Source organism: Podarcis vaucheri, assembly GCF_965113315.1.
Source record: "Podarcis vaucheri genome assembly, chromosome: 4".
NCBI classification, from domain to species: Eukaryota; Metazoa; Chordata; class Lepidosauria; order Squamata; family Lacertidae; genus Podarcis; species Podarcis vaucheri.
The window spans coordinates 103,432,717-103,458,278 of record NC_138762.1 but is presented as its reverse complement, the minus strand read 5'-3'; the positions used below and the strand labels follow the sequence as shown (position 1 = coordinate 103,458,278).

Genomic DNA, 25,562 nt, shown 5'->3' with positions numbered 1-25,562 from the left:
GAGCCAAGTGAGGATTCCCAGGTAAGATCCTCCCTCTATTGTGTGGGCAGGTAATCCCTCCCCTACCTGGCCTGGTCTCCTTGGCAACGCTTCCCCCAGGTGGGATTGGACAACTGACTGGGGTAGGCGGAGACCTCCAGGTATCCCACCTGAGGGAGGGCAAAGCCAAGCCTATGCTGATGGAGCCGCTCCAGATCCAGGGGCTGCGCGCGTCCATGCAAAGGGCGCCCCCTGTTTTATGCGGGGAGCGGTCATTATTACTGGGCACAATTAAGCCAATATCAAGTGCTTCTGGGGCCTGCTAATTTCAACAACAGGGAAGTGTTACGCATATACTTGATAGTAAAATAATACTCATAACTTATGTAGCGCTTTTTGACGTTCACACACGTTAGCAATACCACAACAGGCCTGCAAAGCTGTTTTGGAACCCTGGAAAATCATGGAGGCCGAGACAGGACTACAAATGGCTCCCAGCTTCACACAGTAACCTTTCACAAATTGGAAGGTGACAACAGCAGCGATTGAAGGAGCAGGCCCACAGTTTTCACCCCTGCTTTGTTTGCTCGCCAAGAGGCAAGGAAAGGAATGTGCTGGGCTCATTTCTTTTACAAAGCAACAGAATTAAGTTGAGTTGTTTATTCTCTGAGGTTCACTTTGTCTTTGTCAAATTTGATACATATTTAATGTGCAATTAAATGTTACAATAAAAAATACATAAGACGAGTGTCACATCATCCTAGAACTCTCCCGTTGCAGAATTAAATCCCAGCTCAAGCTTTAAGTATCTGTTGTGCTAATGACAATGAGATTTCCCGCAAAGGAAGTGACTCCGATATCAGCCTTGAAATGATTTGCCTGAAAGATGAGCTATTTCGAAATATTTTCATTAAAAACCACTCAAACCAATTGTCATGATGAAGCAGATTATGCGACAGTTCCCTGGCATGTCGTCAAATAATTCAAGGACTGGTTCATATCATAACCCCCATCTGGAGGCTTCCACCCACCAGTCCTCCTGAAGCTTCCCATGGCTTGGCAAAGTGGAACAATTTTCAAGAGTATAGAACTGAAAGGGATCCTTCCATTCTGAAGGACTGTCATCATAAACCTGGTTCTTTTATTAACCGGATTTTAGGATGTGGAGCCAAATATTTAGTGCCTTAGTTCTAAATCAGATAGTTTATTTCAGAATCCGTAATTCTCTTTAATGTCTGTCATACTAGATAGTAGGCTGGTCTAACAGGAGAAGTTAATTGACTTTGGAAGACATTTTATTGTAGGGTTGATAAATGTGATCAGTATAAGAGATAGGAAAGTTTAAAGCTGTATCAGAAAACTTTATCTGCCATTTAATGTAGCAGGCCCTTTAGCCAGAGCTATAACTTGTGGAGAAATACTATTTATTTATACTTCTTATGCAAAAAAAAAATAATTCAAAAAATCAAGAACTTGCATTCTATCTGAAGTTTTCTCCCTCTCTTATTTTAAGCCTGTGCTATTCCAAATGACACACTTGCCCACTAGATTTCTGTATTCTTAATGGTTGACAACAGGGTTCCAGTTAATAGCTTTTGATGGCTGGTGGCTCCTTAAGCTACTGAAATATGTTTCACGCTCTAGCTAGGTCGGTGCTGAAGAAACAGTTTTGGTCATCTTGAAATACAGTGGTACCTCGCAAGACGAATGCCTCGCAAGACAAAAAACTCGCTAGACGAAAGGGTTTTGCGTTTTTTGAGCTGCTTCGATAAGACGAATTTCCCTATGGGCTTGCTTCGCAAGACGGAAACATCTTGCAAGTTTGTTTCCTTTTTCTTAACACCGTTAATACAGTTGCGACTTGACTTCGAGGAGCAACTCATACAACGCGGTGTGGTAGCCTTTTTTGAGGTTTTTAAAGACTTTGGTGATTTTTGAAGCTATTCCAAAACTTTCCCGACACCGTGCTTCGCAAGACGAAAAAAATCGCAAGACGACAAAACTCGCGGAACGAATTAATTTTGTCTTGCGAGGCACCACTGTATAGCAGAAAAGAGCAAAACAGTCAGGTGCACATAATACAATGAACCTTATCAAGGATATATACTTTTCAGTCTCATTGATTTCAATGGCAGAGTTAAGCAAATTTGTCAATCACTTCCAGCTAGATCAAATAGGACTAAAAGGTGCTTAACTTTGGCTCATTACTCATTACTCATTATTTTTTCATAACGTTGCTCTCTAACACTTTTTTTTTAAGTAAGGAGGATTACAGCTGTAATTTTTTGACCTCGCAATCATCACTGGATAGGCCCGTCCCCTTCTTCTCCTTCCCCTTTCATGCATAAATATTTCCTCCAATCCCTTTTCAGAGCTAAGATGCATTGTTACGTCTGCACCAATGTTAACCCTGGTTAGCTCAAACTGCAGCTGATGGATCCACTTCTAACCTCATGTCTTAAAACATGGGTAGGCAAACTAAGGCCTGGGGGCTGGATCCAGCCCAATCGCCTTCTAAATCTAGCCCACGGATGGTCTGGGAATCAGCGTGTTTTTACATTAGTAGAATGTGCCCTTTTATTTAAAATGCATCTCTGGGTTATTTGTGGGGCTTGCCTGGTGTTTTTACATGAGTAGAATGTGTGCTTTTATTTAAACTGAATCTCTGGGTTACAGTGGTGCCTCACAAGACGAAAAGAATCCGTTCTGTGATTCTCTTCGTCTAGCGGTTTTTTCGTCTTGCGAAGCAAGCCCATTGACAGATTAGAGGATTAGCGCTATTAGCAGCTTTTAGCGGCTTTTAGCGGCTTATCTGCTGATCGGATCAGCTGATAAGTGGCTTAGCGGCTTAGAAAAAGGGGGGGGAAACCAGCAGGAACTCGCAAGACATTTTCGTCTTGCGAAGCAAGCCCATAAGAAATTCGTTTTGCGAAGCACCTCCAAAACGGAAAACTCTTTCGTCTAGCGAGTTTTCCGTCTTGCGAGGCATTCGTCTTGCGGGGCACTACTGTATTTGTGGGGCATAGGAATTCGTTCATTATTATTATTTTTTCAAAATATAGTCCGGCCCCCCACAAGGTCTGAGGGACAGTGGACCAGCCCCCTGCTGAAAATGTTTGCTGACCCCTGTGTTAGAACAAGGAACTGAACTTCATGATGGACACCCATGCCCATTTCTCGGGATTACAGAGTGCCTGAGTTCACTGTGGAGTTCAGGGCTCCATTAATGTCCATGGAGGGTATTTGTGGAAGTGGCTCAGGACGAGAGAGATGCTTTAAATGCAGACTTTGAAGGCTGTAGCTTACTGCTTTGAGGAGGCAGAATGAAGCATCCTCTTCTCTCTCCTACTGTGATGGCCTGGGACTCGGGATCGGACTCAGAACCAGAGGAGACTCAGTCTGCACTGGATCCTTTGTCTCAGGCATCATCTGAACCAAGTCTGGGGCCTGATCCTTAAGAGTCCCAGTCTCCACAGGTTCCCCTGCAACAAACACCAGCTGGGCCGAGTCAGGGGCCTGAGCCTGCCCTGGCTCCAGATGCGGGGATTACCTCGTTGCCTCCTGTTGGGCCATCACTTACAGCTGCTCCTCTACTGGTTGGATCAGGGGAGGCTGAGGTGGCCCCTGGGTCTAGCAACCCACCGATGTCTCCCGAGCTGCAGAGACTAAGGTCTGAGAGAAGGAGAGACCTGAGTACTCGCAGGAGGAATGCTCACCTCTGGACGAAACAGGGAGGTGAGTCGCCGGGGAATCAGGACCAGCCGCTACCTCAACAAAGATAAAAGGCTGTCGGACCCTGCCCCAGGTTGCGGGAGCAACCTTGCTGTATGCTAGATCCTGCCTGGTTTCCTGTCTCGTGTTCTGCCTTGGCCCTGTCGGACTGTCTCCCAGCAGAACTTTTGGATTTTGGACCAGTCCTGGACTGTGTTTCATGGGTTACCCCCGGGCCCAGCACACTTACTAAGGCCATTTGCTTTACTTGCCTTTGACTTAGGTTGAAAGGGACTTGTCAGTGGCAGAATTTGGGCTCTCAGATTTCAGCGGCACCCTGTGTGATGCTAAAGTTCAGTACCCCCTGCCTCTCATGCTCCATTCAACACCATTGTTGTGGCACCCCCTGCAGCCAAACTGGCCATACTACACTAAAATCGCCCCTGGAGTTGTGAATCAAAGCTAGCCATGTTTAGTGCCAACTTTGGTACAAAAATTACAGTGGTGCCTCGCAAGACGAAATTAATCCGTTCCGTGAGCCTCTTCGTCTAGCGGTTTTTTCGTCTTGCGAAGCAACCCTATTAGCGGCTTAGCGGATTAGCGCTATTAGCGGTTTAGCGGCTATTAAAGGCTTAGCGGCTATTAAAGGCTTAGTGGATTAGCGGCTAAAAGGCTATTAGCGGCTTAGCAGCTTAGAAAAAGGGGGGAAAGCGAAAAAAAATCGGAACACTTGCAAGACGTTTTCGTCTTGCAAAGCAAGCCCATAGGGAAAATCATCTTGCGAAGCAGCTCAAAAACGGAAAACCCTTTTGTCTAGCGGGTTTTCCGTCTTGCGAGGCATTTGTCTTGCGGGGCACCACTGTATAACCAACTAACTATGATTAAATGCAGAACATCTGCAATACATCGCCCTATTTATCCCTTTTGAGTCTGTGCAGCTCAAATTAGTGATCTGCTTAGGAACTAAATGCCTCTCTAAATTTTAAGAAATTTTAAGCAGCAGAATGTGAGGCAAAGCTGTAGATCTACTAAAGGGCCACAATCTTTAAATACACTGTTGATATCAATAGGCTTAAGTGCACTACGTTATGTCTTGAATTGTCTCTAAAAAGAAGAGAGGAACACCAAGAGTAAATACAAATCATTTACAGTGATTGATCCAAAGGTCTACTGTAGCAAGTAAAAAGAAGAAAAAACAGTTAGTGGCACTAAGAAAAATAAATGATGGAAAGCTTTTAAACCACCAGGAGGCCAAAGTAAAACTTATCCACTGCCTCTAATTTTCTACTATCTTGCCTAAGCGGATAATAAAAAGGTTGTTGTTGTTAAGTCGTTACCGACTCTTCATGACCCCATGGACCAGAGCACAAAATGGTATTAAACACAAAATGGAATTAAACACCAAATAATCACTTTGGATCTGTCTTAAGCAACAATGAAAGCAAAGCAAAACAAGTGGGTGGCAATTTGGCTAAATCGCGGATCAGATCTGCTAGGATAAAAGAACCCAATTTATTGAATGTGGAGATAGCATAAGAATTGGTTATAACAATGTCAGTCACTTTTAACGTCAAAGGCAGTTAGATCTAGAGAGCACAAAGTGCAACAGAGAAGCCCTGAAAATGAAGCCAAAACAGTTCTGATGAAGATTTGTTAATTGCTTACTATAGTTAGCTTATTTTAACCTGGCCTATGGGTTGTTGTTTTTTTAATCAACTATGCTTCTGATCTCAAAAAAATCAAGTACAACTTTGGTATGACTGGAGAAATCTGGTATAAAAAATTATATGCATCAAGGTCATCATATCATTCTGGTTAATCACTTGCTGTCTGTAAAACTTCTCTGTATCAAATCAGAGAATTGTGTTTCTTGCTAAAAAATAATGCTGATGAAAGTAATTAGGAAACACATCCAGTGACAGCATCAAGAAAGTGTTAACAGTTTATTCCATCAAACATAAATTTGGCCTTTTTGTTTATGCTCTTCTGTAAAATTCCCTGATGGTGTGTTATAGACTATTCTTTGCAAATGCTCAATGTTTTTAGTATTTGGTTACATTCAGTAAACAATGTTCTTGTTTCAGATGCAGAACCAGGTTGTGAGGTAGGCGCATGTGCAATCCCAGCACACAGGAGGTGTTGTACCAGGTGTCTTTGCCCAATTATTTCACCTCATTCATCCTCCGACATCAGAAGGAGCTTGTCTCTGTGTAGGCCTTGTCAGTCCTGCTATATTGTGTTCAGCATCAGCTTGATTTAGAGCTTCAGGGCCTGGAGACGGAGGAGGTGATGGATGAGGTGACTCACCTTCTCAGATGTCCCATTAGCTACAGGGCACACCAAGTGAAATGTGTATCTCAAAACACATCCTGATGGATGGCGGTTGACCGCATTTACTTTGGTTACATTTACTTTGCATTATAAGGATTATTTCACAGCCATTTTGCCATCATCGTGAAATGATTTCTCCAGGCTGATGGCAACATTGCCTTGACAACATTTTCTCCTGCCAATCCTATCTTGCTCAATGTTGTGGTTTTTTAAAAATATCACCAACTCATGACTAAAATAGGTACTCCTTTGTGGATGTATATAGCAAGCAGCCTTGTGATGCAGTTACACATACACAAAATTCCCTCTCAGAGCTAATAGGATTATCATCATCATCATCATCAGCCAACTACAGATCATTGATTAGTTATGGTGTTTGGGTGGATGTGGACATACTATGATTTCAGTTAGCATTTCAGGAAACACTTAGCTTTCCATTAATAATTAAGAGTTTAATTTATAAACTAATTTCCCCTCTGGAAACAGAATCGCCTGATCCTGCACTTGTCTGCACTTTTGCCAAATAGGGCATGTAAATATGTGGTATAGCATATCTCCACACTTTCAATATCATGCGTTTAAAAGGGGCGTACACATTGCATTCTACTCAGAACTATGTTCCACTGAGTTCAGTAGGACTTACTGTCTTGTATGTTCCTGATCATTCGCACTGTTTCTTATCACCACAAAGATGTAGATGTGTATATGATGTCTATGTTTGTGAGATCAAATGCAGGAGAATCTTCCTGATGTAGAAGAGGATGTCCCTGTTTTCTCTGGAGAAATGTTGGAGGGTATGCAACAAAGGTACCTTCACAGATCCAATTGCTCATTACTACACAGCCAATTCTCACAATTCTCCTGGATGTGTCCTGAAGTGGAGTTGGACAAAGATGTACATCAGCAAAAGCAAAGAGATTGCTAGTATTACAGGGGTTCTGAACCAAAAGGATAGGAGAACGCAAGAGTCCTGTTAGACTGGATCAGAGGATTATCTAGTTTCCCGTCTCCCACAGTTGCTTCTGCAAAGCTCCTAACCAGGACATGAGGCAATAGGCTTCTCCTGTATAATTCCTGTATAATTCCATTGATTCCAAATGAGATTTTAATCCATAACTTTTTAAAGCTTTGTGCCGCATCTATGCTTTGTGCAAGTAAAATATATAGCGGAAGATTTTGCAGAAGACAAGCATGAAATTAAAAAGTGCATGATGAGCCAAGATCTCTAATTTGTCATTTTAGATAACACTGTTGGGCTCTGAGTTACCCAGTGCTGAAGAATTAATAAAAGCTGTATATAATGTCATAAAAAGTTTTTATACTCACGCAGGGAGCCATCGATACATTAACATGTCAGTCAGAGGATGCTATTCTCTGGCATCTCCAAGCCTCACGCTCATCCATGTAGTTTCCCATGGACCAAAACTGTATGACTGGTATGATTGTTATATCATTAACATCTTATTACGAAACAATGTAGAAACGTAATTTCTCTAAGTGCCTCATCACTTCTTGTTTAGTCTGCCAAATGCAAGAAGTCGATTTTATGGAGTGAGTGAGTGAATGAAGTGAATTAAGCCAAGATGCAATAACTGGTTTGGCATCCTGAGCCGAAGGTTTCATTCTGTGCCGAAGGCAATGTTAAATAGACGGTGATAAATGTCCATTTTGTTGCAAACCTTACCGTTTGGTCAGAAACCTGAAGCTCTGAGGCACTGATCCGGCTCTAGTTGCATGAAAGGAGGGTACAGTGGACGCTGGGGTTGCGAACGTGATCTGTGCAGGATGCACGTTCGCAACCTGCAGAGTTTGCAACCTGTGGGTTGTGATTTGGTGCTTCTGAGCATGTGCAAAGCACGATTTAGCGCTCCTGTGCATGCATGACCGCTGAAACCCGGAAGTAACCCATTCTGGTACTTCCAGGTTTCGGCGGGTCCGTAACCCAAAAAACGCAACCTGAAGTGTCTGTAACCCGAGGTATAACTGTATTAATGTGCAACTACTTGCACAAGAATGTGGCATTCAAACACGTACCAGAGGGTGTAGCCCATTCAAAGCAATGTGCTGCAGACAGACAACATTTTCAATCGAACGGGCTGTTGGATGAGCATCAAACATGCTCATTTTTCCAGGAAGAAGTGTATATACAGAAGCCTTCTAATATCTACCAGTCCCCTTAACTTGATTGGGGCATTAATGTCTAACATCCTTTTATGGCCTCATATAGTGGTTTTGGCACCAGCGGAGTGGTCCCTTAACCTCTTCCCCCACCCCTCGATTGCACCAGTCCCATCCATTTAACTTCCCCACATGTGGTTTGTTGTTGTTGTTGTTTAGCACTTTGCCAAACACAGAGCGGAACTAGCAATTTCTCTGAACAGAAATTGTTCTAGCTGTTCAGTAGCTAATATTGACATGTTAGTATAGGAAGGAACCCTTATATGCCAGTGCTAAGCACAGCACAGCTCAGCGGGTGTTCCTCACAGCCAACAGTCACATGATGAAAGGCATTACAAAATGGGCTGTCGGAGATCAATGGGCTAACATATAAATATTTCAGACACACACAATTACCCGGAGCACTGCACTAAAAGCCCTCGCAGCTAGTAAGGCAAAGAATAAAAATATTTCTAACCCTTTTGCAAAACATGAAGTCATCAAAGCTGAGAGACATTCAAAGCCATCTATGGGACACCAGCATCGAAATCCTACTGACAGTTCCTTAAAAAATCATTTCAGTTATTATTATGCTTTGACTTTTTTAAAATAATAATAATAATAATTTATTATTTGTACCCCGCCCATCTGGCTGGGTTTCCCCAGCCACTCTGGGCGGCTTCCATAGAGACCAAAAAACACTAAAATATCATACATTAAAAACTTCCCTGAATGTCAGGTAGTTGTTTATCGTTTTGACATCTGATGGGAATAAAAACAATACCAAGATGTAAAACAACCTTTAACAGTCTGTATGCTTCTTCCTTACATGAGGTGAAAATAGCTGGAAGAAAAGAAAATAATGGGAAGGACAAATGCTACGCACCAAATCTACTACAGAAACCTTCTTGCTAAATATGGTGCCATTTTATCAAACAACCTTAGGGGCTGCCACAGAGAAGGCCCTCTTGCAGGCTGCCAGAACCTCTGAGGTCATGGAACTACCATATGGATTTTAATGCCTCAAAGGCTCAATAGAGGATAGAGGCAGTCTTTCAGATATTTGGGGCCTAAGTCCTTCAGGACTTTAAGCACGAATGTGAGTACCTTGGACTGAGCACAGACATGAACCGGCAACCAGTGCAGGCATTTTACAACACAGCTTATACACATTCTCAGCCAGTAATCAGGCTTCTGCATTTTGGACCAGATGAAGTTTCCAAGTCATCTTCAAGGGCAGCCCAACATACCAAGTGGAAGGCCACAAGTTAGCCGCTTCTGGTTTACACAATAAGGTGGCTTGTGAGTAACAGTTCTGTTGCAATGAAAATGAGATATGAAAAGGAGAAGGTGTAGACTCCATTCCATCTGGCATATGGCCTTAATAGACCTAGGATTCCCTGCTTGGTCCAGTAGTTAGAATAGCAATGAAGGAAAGAAAAGAGTCTCTCCCTCTAAATATATCTTCATAGATCTTCATCTGGGCCCAGAATGTGCTGACCAAGAGGACCTCTCCTTATGCTCAGTTTCAAAGTAACCAACTTTGTAGGATTTTCTGTCAGTAGGCCACTTAAGAAAAGCAACACATGAGCAATCCATCATATGGTAAGAACTACCTTTGACTGACCACCACACCAAAAATGAGCCCAAAATTGCTGCATGAATGCATCTCCCATCATTGCTATCAACAGAAAACCTTTACTAATGTTTGCTTGATATCAAACTGTTGGCCACAATCCAGTGCATTTCAAACAAACCTGCTGGCCCTTGCCTGCAATTAAATGGTACTCTCATCACTGGAAGCTGATGAGGATGGTTTTGATGAGTATCAACATAAATTCCTGGAAGGCCCCTAATTTATATATTGAGTATTCAAAGATCAACTGACTTGCTAATTGTTGAGGTCTGTGATTATCACCTTTCAGAAACATACTTAGCAGGGAAATCAAGCCCATCAATATATACATTTAGGATCCTTCTTGACCAAAGTCTTTATTAAATGGGCCAGCTGCCCAGACACCCTCTAAGTGGTAGAATATGCAGCTGTTGGGACAAGAGAACTGCTGTTTGTAGATCCTGTATAACAATGTGAGCATTTCTTAATGTTAACTCCCTAGAAGAGGTTCCCGTGCAATGTACTGCGTATTGTTTCTTTCCAAGCGCCTATGGTTTACTGGGCCTAAATCAGTATTTGTAATATATCTGTGCGTCACCACAATGTCATTCCTTTGGGGATACTGGATTTTATTGGACATTGTTGTTGTAATTGTTTGCTAGGGGGAGCTCTTGCTGGTATTTTTCTTGTCCACATTAAGCCATAGAATACAAATGGCTTCAATAGCCTATAGTTTCTATAGGTCATTAGTAAGAACTTATCACTTACAGTGTTCTTTTTCATCCTTCCCACGATAATGTCCGTGCTCCAGTTGATTGATTGCATATTTAACATTATTGGAAGCAATGCTTTCTCATGGATGTCAGGCAACTAATTTCTCCAATTATTTCTGTATCAGTGTCATTCTTCTCATGTATAACTGTCACCGACTACAATATGCCTTCTAATGTTGCTTATTATCAACTCGGAGCACAGTTAACTCATTTCTTTCTCCTGGTTTTAATCAAAATTGTCTTGGGCTTCCATTTGACTGACATTTCCCCAGCACTCACATATATTATTTTGGATTAATTTCTGCTTTGTTAGCCATCATCTCTCCATCAGTTTGTTTTGCTTTCTAAATAATGTGTAATGATTTGTGCAGCACCCTGGGATTTAAATTGGATTATTCAAATTGGATGGCTCCATTTCTTTTCTCACCACTCAACCTAGCCTATCAGTGGGTACCTGTGCGGTGTCAAATTTCTCCTTATTGAGAATTCAGGCTATGGTGTCTAGTCACTAAATGTAATCTTGAAACAGGCTTCCAGAAAATACAGAGGAGAGACTGCAGGAACAACCAGCTGTATGGAAAACATAGCTAACTTTACCTGAATCCCTCTTAACTCAACAATAATTCAATTTCATACAAAAATCAATATGAAATAATTTTTTGGCCATCTTGTATACCCTTCCATGAGCAAATCTTTAATTTATTTCCAGTGCTCAAGGCCAAGGGAGTTGCAGGGAGAAGGAGAAGGGCAGTAGCTTTGCAAAACTGGAAATAGCAGTTCAGGGTGGGTTCATGTGTGGAGGTAGAAAGTATATATGGCCCACGTGCGGGTAATTAACAAAAGAATTGGCTGGGTGTATCAGTTCAAAACGTGGGGCTCTGCACACTCTCCAGTAGTAGAGAGCCCCCAACAGAGTTAAAACAGTCTCAGAGTTTACCAGCAGTATAGCACAGGATATAGGTTGTTAAATCTTTTTGCATATCCTGTTTAGTCTGCCTTAAAATCCTTGCCCCCTCTTTCTACCCATCTACCAATGAACAGAGTATGCACTGTTAATTAAGTTTAAAAGCTTTACTCACTAAATTCAAAGGTCTGATTTGTGCATTGTTCCATGCAGCAACAAGGAGAGCACAGGCAGATTGCACTTTGGTGCAAAATACAAAATATAGTTTCAGACATGCAGTCGAAACTTGGAGTATATTGTATTCTTGTGAAAAGCAGGGATATCACTGCATAGGACAGTTCTTCATGCAAAGAACTTATACTATTGATTAGTCTGAGCTTATGGAAGAACACGGCAGCTACCACAGATGTCTGCAGTACAGACCAGTGGTAACAATCTAGTTTGATTGCTACAAAGCAAAGTTACGGAAAGTGGGGGGGGGTAATTCTCCATGAGTCAACAGAGATGACTCATTTTCAATGCAGCTGCAAGCACCAGTGTTTCTGGGCAGAAATGGCATGTAATGCTGGGTAGATAAGGATCTCAGGTTACAGCATTTAGTGTGGAGTGGTGTGGAGTGGCGTGGAAAATTGGAACTGTGGAGGAATTGGAACTGTGGAAGACTGAAGACTTTGTGAAGGGTTGCTGAGCTTTACAAGCAACTGAACTCAGAACTTGACTTGTGGATTTTGGCACAGCAAGGGTTTTGTAGCAAAGAACCCTCTCTGGGCTCAGAGAGTGAAGATTTCTTGTAACACCTATAAATAATGTGTGTATAAAGAGTATGTGTTGGTAAAGATAACTGTGCTAAATAGCTGTTTCCTGTGGTGTGTTTAACTGCTTGACTGAGCTTCTATAGTGCCCACACCGAATACCCAATAGACAAAACACATTCAGAAGTGAAATAATGGTTAAGAAGCAAAGTTTGGGACAAGGGACATTCATATGTAGGTCCAAATGACTGATTTCTGTACAAAACAAGAGCACAGGGTGTGGGAGAACTGAAGCAGAGGATATAAGCTCCTTTTGTTTATTGATGGCAAAGGGCAAATCCACATCATACACTTTTAAAGAAAATGAATTCTCACAGGGAATGGTGACAACTGTGGTTTGTCAACGGTGCTGGAAACTGTAGTTCTCTGAGGGGAAAATTACAGTTCCCGTGATTCCTTGAGTTAAGTCATGTGTTTTGACTGTGTTTCAAATGTTTAGTGTGGCTCTGCCCCCAAGTTGCCCTGTTCCAAATATCAGACAGCAATCTGGAACTGTGTTGCTCTGAGTTGTAACCATAGGATATGGAGAGCCTGCATCATGGTTTCAAAAAGTGGCATGAACAACGAAAGACTGTAGTGCACCGAGAAAGTAGCTATGAGTCCTGAGGACTGGATTAGGCTGTGGCATAGAATATCACCTATACTCTGGTTTGTTATTTCCCGTATTCAGTGTATTACAGGAAAAACTTGGCAAAAGGAGCTATTGGTCTGCCCCGCAGCGGAACTTAAGGTCCATGAATAATCATAGTTTAGAGTCCCCGGGCCCTAAGGAAGTCAGACTGTCCTCCACCAGGGCCAGGGCCTTCTCAGTGATGGCTCCGACCTGGTGCAATGCTCTGTCCCAGGAGACCAGGGCCCTGCAGGATTTAACTTCCTTCCGCAGGACTGGTAAGACAGAGCTGGCTTTCAATTTGAACTTAGCCTGATCTTTTATTCCCCTTCCTTCCCTCCCCCTCCCCTTTTTATGAAGATTACCCGCTCTGGGATCCCACAGCTAATTCTCCCCCGGTCTCTTCGCTTCTCCAAATAGGACTAATTTAGCCAGCTAGCCCTGGTGATCATCAAACGTTTATTGGATGGATTTCCCCCCTAAACTGATTTTTGAATTCTGAATTTATTGTTATTCACGTTTTATACTGTATTTCATGCTGTTTTTCGTTGCATCAATTAAGTGTTTAAAATTTGTTGTTAGCCGCCCTAAGCCCGGTTTTCTGAACCGGGAAGGGCGGGGTATAAATAAAAAATAATTATTTATTTATTATATTTCAACACAGCGTGGAACTTGCCTTATGGCACACTTGCCAGAAAAGTTAGCCACACAACTGATGCAGGACATGTGAAAGCATCATTAAAGGAATTTCTGTCTAGAAGAAATTAGCACAACACTGTACAGCATCAGTAAGAGCCAATGTGGTGTCATAGATTCACTTTGGTGAAGAAAACTGAAGGAAGAAGGAATGAAACCACTTTTAAAAGAGAGCGGGGAGGGAAAGGGGGGGGTCTATTATTGGTTTTGTATTTAGTATTCATTTGTTTGAATCCCCAGCAATAAATAATTTAATATAATAAAGCTATCACTAAAGTCGCTGTGGTCGTAAATCAGTGCTTTTACTGTGCAAGGCTGAGCAAACCATTTTTTACTGTTCAAGTGTTGTTTTAAATTAACTGAATAAGATTTAAAATCCTCCCTTGGGGAGAGGAAAACAGTGTCTGGCTTGGCCTTCAGGTGTTTTCATGAAAATGTACTCACAGCTGCTTTGCAATAACTATTACATGTGAAATGTTTAGATATCGTCTAAAAATAGGCATTTGCAGCCTGCGCGGCAAAGAGGACAGAGACAGAGGAAAGAAAGGATTGGTTGCTTGCCATCTCAGAAGACTTGCCCAGATATCGGTCTATGGGCTGGCGGATGTCATCCGTATGTGATTGACACCCAGATGTCTTTTGTGTTTCTCATTCCTGAAATACTGATGTCAGTATAGGATTGGATGAGGACAAGGGTGAGAAAACGAAAGCTTAATCGAGAAAGGGAAAAGGTGCTGGTGGCTGGTGTTTAGGAAATCTTCAAATATGTAACCTGTTTTGAATGGGGTTCCACTGTGTGGGGACCCCAAGCACCTCAAAAATGATAGCCTATCGCAGCATCCCCCAACTCGGCCCTCCAGATGTTTTGGGACCACAACTCCCATCATCCCTAGCTAACAGGACCAGGGGTCAGGGATGATGGGGATTGTAGTCCCAAAACATCTGGAGGGCCGAGTTTGGGGGTTCCTGGCCTATCGCTTTAAGAAACGGCTAAGAAAGGGCCTCAAAAATGATAGCTTGTTTTAAGAAACTGCTACAACACCCCCCCCCCACCAAAAAAAATCCACTTTATTTAGGGGATGACTCCAACACCTAGAATGAGCAGGCGTGCTTTCAGCTGGTGTGCCAACTATACCCTTCCCTCAAGGAGCCAGATCTGGCAACTGCCAAATAAGAACACTGCAATATGGCCTGCCTTATTGAATTTTGTTGTTGTTGTTTTTTATAAAATATTAATTGAGATTTTACACAAAAGAAAAACAATGTGACAAACAATACAAAAAAAACAGACATTCAAAAAAGTAGAAAAAGAAGAAAGAAAAAAATAAAATAAATCTTAAAAAAGAAATAATCCATTTTTCAATATCTTTAGGTTCATTTGCTTATTTCCTTGACCTCCTCACACCTCCCCTTTTTGTATTCCCGTTTACAAAGTCCTTTCAGCAAATCCTTACCCTCTTTCATTTATCTTTACTCTATATTCTTAACTATTCTAACTATAAATTCTCTTCCAAATAACTATCTATATTTACATATTCTTATAAGCCTTAATACCAAAACCACTTATTTTCAGTCCAACATCACTTTAACATTCATTCATTTTACAGTATTTCTGCAACTGCCTTATTGAATTTTGAAGACTGTTTGAAAATTTCAGTTGGTTCGGAACACAGCCGCCTGGGTGTTAACTGAAGCAGGCAGACTGGAACATATAGCACCAGGGTATCATTCCCTACACTGGCCAGTTACCAGTTTGTTCCCCACTTCAATTCAACGTGATGTTTCAGGGACTGAAAGCCTTATATGGCCAGGGAGCAGCTCACTCATATAAATCTGTACATCCTTTAAGATCCTCAGAAGCCGTGTTCCGGTTTCTCTGCCATCTGAAGAATTACTTACAGGCAGCATATTGGAGCACATGCATGAACTGAGCCTGCTACGAATTTAGCTGCGAAGTGATGTGTAGCAAATATGTACTGTTCAGCATTTTGACCCCAAGGGTCTTTAATGAAGTACGGCTGCAAAGAGCGATTAGGTGGACCTTGGCAAGGACTGCAGTGCTATGAATCAGCCGAAATGGGGGGAAAACAAAAACACTCTCGGGAGCAGAGCATCTTTCTAAAAGATGTCACCGCAGAGGCCCAGCCATGACTCAAGCAAGAGCAAATTGGCATTTAATGACTCACCAATACCATTTCCTCCAGCACCTCCGCTTTCCTTGGAGTCGTCCCATCCAAATGGTGACTAATCCCAAGACAAGCGGCCAGCAAAATGTGATCTTCCATAAATGCTTGCTCAGCGTCCAAAATCTGAAGACATCGCATCCATAGGTAGCGTGGCAAAAGGCCAAATAATCATTAGGCAGGCAGGCAGAGTTTGCTCCTAATGTATTTCTTTTGCTGTGAGTCTGTTCCAAACTCTGTTACACCTCAGACTATAGTGAGCTTATGGAATATAAACAGTCCTGTAGCACAGAGCAGCAGAAAAGTACAATGCATGCCAGCTAATAAAACTGAACTATACATATTTTGTGAACGTGCTCAAGACCGCAATACCTCAAAGACTGCCTCTCCCCATATGAACCAACCCGGATTCTGCGATCATCATCTGAGGCAATGAGATAGTATTCTTTTTACTGCTAAAAGAGATATAGCATAAAATCAATATCTAGATAGAACAGTTTGATACTTTTCATTTATTTTCCCTATCTATAGTTCACCCTATATGTCAGGCATAGGCAAACTCGGCCCTCCAAATGTTTTGGGACTACAACTCCCATCATCCTTAGCTAACAGGACCAGTGGTCAGGGATGATGGGAATTGTAGTCCCAAAACATCTGGAGGGCTGAGTTTGCGTATGCCTGCTATATGTTGTAACCATCCTAGGGTGGGATACAGAAGCATTCAGTTAAAAACAGAAAATGAAACAGAAAATGCATAAGAAAAGATATAACCAAAAAATTTGATAATAAATATACAGAATGTTCCATGCTACCATTTAAAAAAAGCCAGTTCCAGGACTGGAACCATTCCTTAGCCACATTCCTTATGGGTTTCTGTTTGCATATGCCTTTGATATCTCCGCAAAATCGTGGGTTGATCTTCACACTCAAGTTTCACAGTAGAGTAATACCGCCTGAACTTCACCCTCAGCTCTGGGCTTTCATTTTCTTTAACATTTTCCGGATCGGTTACAAATTTCCCCCCAGAAGTGTCTTTTTGACTGATTTTCCAGAAATATTTCTCTCCAAGGACCAACATTCCACTTAAGAGCTGTGAAGCTGCAGCAAGGAACCCCATATAGATAGAAAACCCAGCACGTTGGTCTTTTGGAATGAAAGGCACTCCCAAAACTTGGGGAAGTTTCATTCCTTCATTTGCGAGGACTGAATACAGATTCCACGAAATGGAAATCAGTACAAATGTTCCCGCTGCCAAGTCCATAATTGCTCCAATGGAAAAGAAGGTAAAGATGAAATTGTCGTGTTTTCCAGGCTTGAAGATGTTATAGAGCGCAAAGGCCATACAAAAAACGGCCACCGCATTTGCAACGATGGCTAATGGCATCAAGTCCTGGGCAGCGGTTATTTCAGCGGGTAGGGACTCCTCATCGTTTAACGCTGTGCATATAATGTTTATTTTCTTCACTGTAATTCTACTCACAGAACAGGCGCCCCAGATCCCAATCCCCACAATGCCAGGTTTGTTGCTGCCCATGATGTTCTCAACCTGCCACACTCTCCATTCGATATTGGCTGTGCCGCAGATGCTCATAATGCAGCCGATAAGAGCCAGGACAAAGGCACCAAGTTGAAAACAGGATACCCTGCACAACAGCCGAACAGGAAAGGAGCCATAATGTGCCTGGAGTGGAACTTTAGCTTTGGTACTGGGAAGGCTGGCAACTGAAGGCATGGTGAAATTGGTTCTTCAACCAGTCTCTGGTACGCAAGGGCTTTTTCCAAGGCTTTCTCTGACCTCAGAGAAGACCTGAGAAGACCTGAGAAGACTGAAGCTGGTCTGAGCTGGTCCCCATAGCAACTGCTCCTTGGAGTTCTGAGGCAGTTAGAATGCAGCAATGCTCAGAACAACACAAATCATAACTCCAGGGTACTGGTCATTTGGAACATTTGGCAAATGTTATGTATCGAAGTTCTCACCCTGGCCACCAGGGGTATCGTGTATATAGTTTTCACTCAGGTCCACGTCAGTTAATTTAGGCGGGAAACCCTGGGTTGTCGTTGTCACAATGTTGACAGCCGGCTGCCTATAAAAGCAGGGCAGCTGAGCTGTTTGCTGTTCAGTTCAGTTCCAGCTTACTTATAAAGAACTACTCGGAGAAATCTGTGTGTCGTCTGCTATGTCCACCCACTATTTAATAGCAACTGCTTGGAGACAGTATGCTTTCGAATACCAGTATGGTTCTGGCACTTTTAAAGGACACTTTTTTGTTAGATGTAAGCTTATGCAAAGATTGGGAACTAAATGTGGAAATAAACACTCCAAGCTGCCCGTTCCGAAGGAATGAGCGAGCAAGATAAATAGACAGAAAAAACAACAACACAAATATTTAGTTGTTTCCATTGGGTTTGAACACCGCTTTGAATTACAGTAGTGCTAGTGGATCAGACTAAGGATCCATCTAATCCAGCGTCCCTTTTCTAAAAATGAAAAGCTTTATAAGAACTCTTTGGGAACAGACAAGTGTTATCTCCAATGCTTTTCTTTTAAAAAAATGTTTAGGGGTACTCTCATTTTGACTCAAGAAAATCACCATTTTATAGTTCAAATTGGGGAAAATAAATACAGTAAATGGACAAAAGTACAAAGATTCACAAAATGTTGAGGGGTATGCGTCCCCCCAGAAAAAAGCACTGGTTATCTCCATTTTACAGTCTGGCAGAGGTTTGGAGATGTCTGATACTGAAATAATTTCTAGCTTAAGTTAAGACCACTCTGTAAATTCATGGTGAGGGTGATCTTTGGTGAGATTTTTTTCTTTCTTTTTTTGAAATATTTTTTATTGGTTTTACAAAATAAATCACACAATTAAATTTTGAAATAAAACAAGATGTTTCTGAATCTTAGGACTTCCCTTCACCACTTTGTGGGTCCTTTAAATAACTTAATCATCTGCATATTATAGTCCATCTGAATTATAGTCCTCCAAAATATCCAAAGTCTTTATGATATTGCAAGAGTTATTTGAAGCTTGCCAAAGAGTTCAAGTGTTCACAGTGTTCTTTTAATGAGCATTCCCACTTTACTTTGTGGGTGCCCTTTGCGGGATCGCGCGTGGTGCTACAGTTCCCTGGGAACTTACTGGCAAACGGGCTGGCTTGCCTCTCAGTGTTAATTTCTGGAGGATCATGCCCAGCCTCAGTAATCAATTTTCTTGCTGGGAGGTGGTGCCAGCCCCATTTATAAATAGGGAGTGGAACCGACAATAGCCAGGCAGTCGGCTGTGGAGATTCACCCTCCCTACCCTCCCTTAGTTTAATGTTTCTTGTTTGCGGGTTAACTTTTTCTTCCTGTTTAGTGGGCTCTGCTACAGTCTTTGACTGGTTGCTGTTGAAGGACCGGGAAGAAATTTCCCTGCATTGGCAGGTTTTGTCTTCCCCATAGCAATTCGTCACAATTTAGGCAGTTATGGCCTTGGGTGGAATCCTTTAGACTTTTCTTCCCTATATGGGTGTGTGTGTGTGTGAAGTGGTGACTCACCCCCCTGTGGCAGCGATTCCAGGGTCCCCCTCTTAAGGGGGTTATATAATGGGTGTCCCTGAAAGGTCGTCAGTGAACTACCGTGCGGGCAGGGATATGGGCTTGGCTGCCTGCTACGCTTAAGTCTCACAGAGCACCCCCATATCCCATTTATCCTGATGAGCCCCAGTTCCCCCCAGAGGCCTAAACCATTCAGAAGTTTAATAAAGTTGTGGCCTAATTTTAATTCCATGTAATGTTGTCAGAGTCTTTATTCCTTCCTTGTGATCCTTGGGGGCTGGTACTGTCGCTGCCTAATCACGCAAATATAATCTACATTTGTCCCATTCTCTATTGAAGTTCTGATCCTCCTGATTTCTGATTTCCCCAGTCCATCTAGCCATCTCTGCGTCTGAGGCCCGTCTTCATGTGCTCCCTTCATGAGAGGTCCATATGGTGGCATGAGAACGGGTCTTCTCTGTGGTGGCTCCCCACTTGTGGAATGCCCTCCCCAGGGAGGCTTGCCTGGAGACTTCGTTGCATGTCTTTAGACACCAGGCAAAAACGTCCCTCTTCATCAAGGTCTTTGGCTAATTAAACAATCTATGGCCTTTTCAACTATGTGTGTGTTGGAGGTACTGTTTTGTTTGTTATTAGGTTATGTATTTTTGTGTTTTACACTGCAAAGCACCCTATGAGCCTCAGATGAAGGGCAGTATAAAAGTAATTATAAGTATAATTATAATACAGTGGTACCTTGATTCTCAAACTTAATCCATTCTGGAAGTCCGTTCCAAAACCAAAGTGTTCCAAAAACAAGGTGCGCTTTCCCATAGAAAGTAATGCAAAACGGATTAATCCGTTCCAGACTTTTACAAACAACCCCTAAAACAGAAATTTAACATGAATTTTACTATCTAACAAGACCATTGACCCATAAAATGAAAGCAATAATGTGCTATACTATACTATAAAATAAATAAGACAGTACTGCAGATGACAAAAATTAAAATTATTTTCCCCCCCTGATGATAGTCATTGTTTGGATGGGGGGCTTTTATCCATTTCTGCAATCACACAATCAATCAATCAGTAGCTGAACTGGGTTCCAGACAATCACAAAAACAAATTAACGAAAAAGCCTCAAAAACGCAAAATAAATAGCAAAAACAAAAGCGCCAAACTTAATCCGTTCCGTAAGTCCGTTTGACTTCCAAAATGTTCGAAAACCAAGGTGTAGCTTCTGATTGGTGCAGGCGCGCTGGAAACAATAGCCTACAGCCGCATTGGACCAGAACACTTCCGGGTTTTCACGTTTGGGAACCAAGGCGTTTGAAAAACCAAGATACCACTGTACACTGTGATATGTTGTTCTCTGTAGGGACACAGGTGGTGCTGTGGTCTAAACCACTGACCCTCTTGGGCTTGCTGATCAGAAGGTCAGCAGTTTGAATCCCCGCAATGGAGTGAACTCCCATTGCTCTGTCCCAGCTCCTGCCAAACTAGCAGTTTGAAAGCACACCAATGCAAGAAGATAAATAGGTACCTCTGTGGCGGGAAGGCAAACGGCGTTTGTGTGTGCTCTGGTTTCCGTAACTGTCCCATTGCACCAGAAGCGGTTTAGTCATGCTGGCCACATGGCCCAGAATGTTGTCTGTGGACCAACGCCGGCTCCCTCGGGCTGAAAGTGAGATGAGCACCACAACCTCATAGTCGCCTTTGGCTTGACTTAACCATCCAGGGGTCTTTTACCTTTACCTTGTTCTCTGTGAAGTGACGCTGCCATTGAGGTGGCATGGGATGCAAAGACAGGCAAATGATGGACTGAACAGAATATTATAGGAGCAGCTTAGCGGGAAGAGAACTGCACTACATTATCTGGTCAGACCTCACCTGGAGTACTGTGTCCAGTTCTGGGCACCACAGTTCAAGAAGGACACTGACAAACTGGAACGTGTCCAGAGGAGGGCAACCAAAATGGTCAAAGGCCTGGAAACGATGCCTTATGAGGAACGGCTAAGGGAGCTGGGCATGTTTAGCCTGGAGAAGAGGAGGTTAAGGCGTGATATGATAGCCATGTTCAAATATATAAAAGGATGTCACATAGAGGAGGGAGAAAGGTTGTTTTCTGCTGCTCCAGAGAAGCGGACACGGAGCAATGGATCCAAACTACAAGAAAGAAGATTCCACCTAAACATTAGGAAGAACTTCCTGACAGTAAGAGCTGTTTGACAGTGGAATTTGCTGCCAAGGAGTGTGGTGGAGTCTCCTACTTTGGAGGTCTTTAAGCAGAGGCTTGACAACCATTTACCACTTCAGATGCACCACCTTCCCTTCATTAAAACAAGATTTCCAAGAGCCAGCCAAATCACAAAGAAGAATGAAGAATGTTAGTTTTATACATTTTGGGATGCATACATGCAGAAAGGGATAGTTAGGGTCAATAAACATTTAAAATCAGAAAGTCACAACAGGGGTGGTCAGGCTTACACCCCTTTCACATCCTGGGTCAGCTTTCTGTGTTTCAACAGCCTAATTTAAGTTGAAAAGTCACTTTGTGGCTAATACTCTTAAACAACTGGGAGTCGGGAGCACATGCTGGACTACTGAAATGCCAAAGCACTGTGGCAACAAAGTAAAACTTCCACAGTTGTGAAAATCAGATGCATTTCACTCAATGCGTAATGTTGGGCAAACTGAACTGCACGGTTTTATTTCCAAAGAGAAGAACTTTCCAAATTGCAGATCCAGATTGACTCCAGATATAATGAATATTTGCAGCATAGCGATAGCTGGCACTGAGTGGCTGACACAGAGAGAATATCCAGCATTGCAAATACATGCACTTGTTCCCAATACAATTATTGCTAATGACTCAAGGTGAACTGGGACGCGGGTGGCACTGTGGGTTAAACCACAGAGCCTAGGACTTGCCGATCAGAAGGTCGGCAGTTCGAATTCCCACAACGGGGTGAGCTCCCGTTGCTCGGTCCCTGCTCCTGCCAACCTAGCAGTTCAAAAGCACATCAAAGTGCAAGTAGATAAATAGGTACCGCTCCGGCGGGAAAGTAAACGGCGTTTCCATGCGCTGCTCTGGTTCGCCAGAAGCGGCTTAGTCATGCCGGCCACATGACCCGGAAGCTGTATGCTGGCTCCCTCGGCCAATAAAGCGAGATGAGCGCCGCAACCCCAGAGTTGGTCACGACTGGACCTAATGGTCAGGGGTCCCTTTACCTTTACCAAGGTGAACTGGTGAGCTGCTCTTATGGTCCATGTCTAAGAAAGTTCTCCCCCTCCCAAGAAAATACTGAGCTACTCATCTCCCATGTATCCCTTAACTTCCTATATTGTATTATAATAGATTTAAATTGTTTCAAAAGGCTTGAGCAAATCTTGGCTGAAAATAAGACCACAAGTATCAGCCTGCCATTTGCATTCATTCTGACTTGGATGGTTTCTGCGCAGCTATGTTGCTTATTTATTCATGCTTTTATTACGGTACTTTTATATCCTGCTTTTCCCCCAGTGAGCTCAAGGCAGCACGGGTGGTTTCCTAACCTCTCAGCTATCCACACGCAGAGGCTTTCTCCCTGCAGACAACCACAACTCATGCAACTAATACCTGCAGGTAGAGAGGGAGGCATGCAATTGTGGGTCAGGAATAGCAGCACAGCCCTGCTCCTGTGCTCCTGCTTTTTTGCTTTTCGATGGGTTAGCAAAATTGGCTCACACTGCTTTGGGAATGCAAGTTGAAAAGCAGCACGTAAACCCTGTAAGTCAATGTTGTAATCCTATGCACACTTCCTAGACAATAAGCCCTGCTGAACACAATGGGGCTCTTGTCCAAGCTAAACATGCCTAGGATTGTGCTGCACATATTCATCATGAGCTGCCACACAAGGCTGGTAATGCAGCAGTTTCTGAAAAGCTGGTGCCTCAGATGCAAGCTCTGCAAAGAGCCACTGTAGTTTTTCAGTTCCCTCCCTCCCTCTGTGGGAATACCTCAGCCATGTTTCTCCGCTTCTGTAATCTACCAGCATCAAAGAAGAGGTAGCAAAACAACATCACCACCCTCGTGATGTGGTATGCAACTGCCAGCCAGAGTGTTAACCTCAGATCAAGCTTTCCATTAAACGTAGATCCCAGAGTATCAATGGGTTTAAAGTGCTGCAAAAATATCAAGCTTAGAACCACACGTTCTTCTCCCCTGCATATTTTTACTGCGGCAGTTGCTTCCTAATTCTGTTTCTCGGAGATCTTGCTGAGGTCTTCTTTTTCTCTTCTGTCATAATTGTAGGTGCGGGTATCCACCGTTTCCCTTAATTTTTTTCCCATCCACGTCAGCCTCCATTTTCCCGAAGACATAATTCACATTAATTAGAGTGTTTTATTAGCCCACCTTAATCTATGGATTCTTTTTGCGCCGTGGTGGGTGGCTGACTTCATTGTTTCCCACCCCCCACCCCACAACAGGCAACATGCAAACAACATTGCAAAGAGATAGCTGCTAAATAATCCGGGGGGGGCTGGGTAATAGCCACAATGCTGCGCCTGAGGGAGTTTGTGGTGTCGGCTCAGCCTTCATTTCTGTCAGTGGCAGGTACAAATTTCTACGTGCATCAGCTTTGCTCTTCCACGTATGGTATAAATGGAATGGAATGATGGTATTATTCTACATTATTCCAGCTTGCACCTGGAAATTAATGGACCCTGAAAAGGATTGCGACAAGATAATGTAATGCCATCTTCCAGGGATACCAGAGGATAGGTGTTTTAAAGTTATTCACAAAGAGTGAAGCATAACTAGGCTGGAGCTCTGTTTTATCTTTTGTGAAACAAACCCCCAAAGAGCGTTCCCCCCAGGTCAAACCACTGTCATGTGAAACCAATTGGCCTCCAATAGCTGACCATAAAATTCCAGTCACCTGTTTCTCTTTTTGAAATTCAAGCCAATGTTTTAAAGAGAGTGGCTGTGTATACATAAAAGACATCCAAAATTACTACAGGATTTTCTCCCAGTAATAAATGGGGAATGTATAATGAGAGAGGCATTTCCTGAGGTCCAAAGCCCACTTGTAAAGTTATATGTCCCTGCTAACTCCCCAGATATGCACTGTCAGGAAATTATCCACCTGGAGAGTGAATCTTTATGTATCCTCTATTCTGTCATCTTATTGACCTCATCATTGCTTTGTCAAATTCATCTGTGCCAAATGCTGCTGTCACAGAGGTTTATAAAATTTTACTGCATCATAAACGGGAGACCGTGGGTGTGTATGGACTATCAAGTATAATACATTAATACGAGCTAATATCTCCAAAAGAAGCTAAGAATGTGGATTCCCACATCTGCATTTTATAAAAAATTAAACCCTGCCTTTACACATTATATATACAGTACCTATTAAAAAAAGCAAACATCACTATTTAAACCGTGAAACAATTCGCTGTGTTTCATGTTCTCGTTTTTGAGTTTCAAAGCGGTCACCCTATCCTCTTTGATTATTTATTTACTAATTATTTCAAGAGTGTTCTCCCAGGAAGTGTTGCCCTTCTTCTGAATTGTTTTTGGGCACCAGACAGATCTGCATGCATGCTGATGTTGGTGTGGCCTTATGACACCATCCCATCGACAGGGCTGGGGAACGGCCATTTTCATAAAAGGGAAAAGCTGAAGGGGAGAAATGGAACATCTGGAAAACTACCAATTGGTTAGTCTGACTCTGATACAACAGGTGAGTTGTATATGAGGCAGCTTGGACAGCCACCTCAGGCTGTTGGGTTTGGGCAGGACTATTTTTCTATAATAGGACGCGGGTGGCGCTGTGGTGTAAACCACTGAGCCTTGGGCTTGCTGATCGGAAGGTTGGCGGTTCGAATCCCCGTGACGGGGTGATTTCCTGTTGTTCAGTCCCAGCTCCTGCCAACCTAGCAGTTCGAAAGCACGTCAAAGTGCAAGTAGATAAATCGGTACCACTCCGGCGGGAAGGTAAACGGCGTTTCTGTGCGCTGTTCTGGTTCGCCAGAAGCGGCTTAGTCATGTTGGCCACATGACCCGGAAAAACTGTCTGTGGACAAACGTCGGCTCCCTCAGCCAGTAAAGCGAGATGAGCGCTGCAACCCCAGAGTCGTTCGTGACTGGACTTAACTGTCAGGGGTCCTTTACCTTTTTACCTTTTTATTTTTCTATAAATAGAAAATAGAGGTGCTGGAACTGAGTTCTGGCAAGCTCTGGCTGGAAAAAAAAGAGCCCTGGTTTGGGGCATCATGAAAG

The 25,562-nt window shown here is 42.9% G+C and overlaps 4 long non-coding RNA genes across 5 annotated transcripts in view; all 4 read right to left on the bottom strand.

Annotated features, from left to right (window-relative positions):
• The window catches only part of LOC309531740, a 119,234-nt gene that overhangs the window by 76,908 nt on the left and 16,764 nt on the right, over positions 1 to 25,562 (bottom strand). Inside the window, exon 3 of one of the 2 annotated variants that reach the window (XR_014219409.1) lies at positions 21,599 to 25,205. The exons of the other annotated variant lie outside the window; for it this stretch is intronic. This is a non-coding gene — a long non-coding RNA (uncharacterized lncRNA). Of the gene's footprint in view, positions 1 to 21,598; positions 25,206 to 25,562 lie in introns of those variants that run through there. 2 annotated transcript variants of the gene reach the window in all.
• LOC309531775 lies at positions 1,436 to 2,642 on the bottom strand. The gene is made up of 2 exons (XR_014219447.1): positions 1,525 to 2,642; positions 1,436 to 1,479 (listed from the first exon to the last, which is right to left on the bottom strand). It is a non-coding gene; the product is annotated as an uncharacterized lncRNA (long non-coding RNA).
• Positions 3,004 to 4,864, bottom strand: LOC309531136. Its single transcript, XR_014219101.1, has 3 exons — positions 4,563 to 4,864; positions 3,937 to 4,198; positions 3,004 to 3,324 (listed from the first exon to the last, which is right to left on the bottom strand). It is a non-coding gene; the product is annotated as an uncharacterized lncRNA (long non-coding RNA).
• Positions 5,617 to 8,764, bottom strand: LOC309531748. Its single transcript, XR_014219420.1, has 2 exons — positions 7,348 to 8,764; positions 5,617 to 6,893 (listed from the first exon to the last, which is right to left on the bottom strand). It is a non-coding gene; the product is annotated as an uncharacterized lncRNA (long non-coding RNA).